The sequence below is a fragment of the Oncorhynchus nerka genome, linkage group LG10 (assembly GCF_034236695.1).
Source record: "Oncorhynchus nerka isolate Pitt River linkage group LG10, Oner_Uvic_2.0, whole genome shotgun sequence".
In the NCBI taxonomy this organism is placed as follows: Eukaryota; Metazoa; Chordata; class Actinopteri; order Salmoniformes; family Salmonidae; genus Oncorhynchus; species Oncorhynchus nerka.
In genome coordinates, this window is record NC_088405.1 from 98,305,723 (window position 1) to 98,307,675 (window position 1,953).

Sequence of the window (1,953 nt, forward strand, 5' to 3'; positions counted from 1 at the left end):
GAGGGAGGACCTCAGAACGTTACCTTTTCATGATGAGGATTGAGGCTAAACCAGGCGAGGGAAAGAGAAGGAACAAAGTGAAGTACAGCACAGTGAGTCGGCCACCACGAGGCACCAGAACAGCTTCAATGAGCTTTGGCAGAGAGTCTACAAGTGTCTGGAACTTCCTGTGTGGAAACATCTGCTTTCAATATCATTTGTATCCCTCATTCCATTATTGTTTTTTTGGCAGTTACCACTAGAATGGACAGAGGGGTATCGCTCAAAATGGAATGTAATGTTACGGATAAGGTTCTGAAAGACAACTCAACGTTCACAACAAGTAAAAGACCTCTATCGCTATACTGAGAGCTTTGTCGTTTCTAAAAGGACATTTTTGGGAAAGACTCAAAACACCATTATTTGAGATATGACCCAGGGGGTCAGACCAGAAGACTGGAGACCTTGTTTCGTAGGGGCGTGGTGTTTAAATCGTTATTTTTAGCCACCCATGAGAGTAAATGTCATTCCTGTTTATCTGTTATGTTGCATGTTAAGGTCAAATGGTTACAGAAGTGTATGAGTTCCCTAAAAGCCTTGGTAAACTTTAATGTTGGGATACAGTAAGTTTATTATATAATATATTTATTAGACAAAGAGGAATTATACCTTAATATAATATGTCAGAAAAAGTGTTAATATTACAGAAGAATGTGTATAAAATATAACAAAAAGTCCATTAACATTAATGTAAACATGACATTTACACTCACGGGCGGCCAAAAAAGATCTAGCTCAAAGACATGCCCCTAATAAGCCACGCCTCACTGAAAATAAACTCAGGATTACAAACAGACCCAGCTGCTAGATCAACCCAGCATGAGAGTAAAAAATACCCAACTGATGGCTAAATTAACCCATGTTTGGGTAATCCAAACAGACCAACATGTTGGGCTATTCACACAACCCAACTGGCTGGGTAAAAATAATGCAACATGTGTTCTGTCCACTATTTAACCAGCGCTGGGTTACCTAATAACCCAACATGTGTTCTGTCCACTATTTAACCAGCGCTGGGTTACCTAATAACCCAACATGTGTTCTGTCCACTATTTAACCAGCGCTGGGTTACCTAATAACCCAACATGTGTTCTGTCCACTATTTAACCAGCGCTGGGTTACCTAATAACCCAACATGTGTTCTGTCCACTATTTAACCAACGCTGGGTTACCTAATAACCCAACATGTGTTCTGTCCACTATTTAACCAGCGCTGGGTTACCTAATAACTTCAGCAGTCGAGAACCAGGTGCTACTTCAGCAGTCTAGATCCAGGTGCTACTTCAGCAGTCTAGAATCAGGTGCTACTTAAGCAGTCTAGAACCAGGTTGTACTTCAGCATTCTAGTACCAGGTTCTACTTAAGCAGTCTAGAACCAGGTTCTACTTAAGCAGTCTAGATCCGGGTGCTACTTCAGCAGTCTAGAACCAGGTGCTACTTCAGCAGTCTAGAACCAGGTGCTACTTCAGCAGTCTAGAACCGGGTGCTACTTCAACAGTCTAGAACCAGGTCTACTTCAGCAGTCTGGATCCAGGTTCTACTTCAGCAGTCTAGAACCAGGTGCTACTTCAGCAGTCTAGAACCGGGTGCTACTTCAGCAGTCTACAACCGGGTTCTACTTCAACAGTCTAGAACCAGGTTCTACTTCAGCAGTCTAGAACCGGGTGCTACTTCAGCAGTCTAGATACAGGTGCTACTTCAGCAGTCTAGAACCGGCTTCTACTTCAGCAGTCTAGATCCAGGTGCTACTTCAACAGTCTAGAACCAGGTACTACTTCAGCAGTCTAGAACCGGGTGCTACTTCAGCAGTCTAGAACCGGGTGCTACTTCAGCAGTCTAGAACCAGGTGCTACTTCAGCAGTCTAGATCCAGGTGCTACTTCAACAGTCTAGAACCAGGTACTACTTCAGCAGT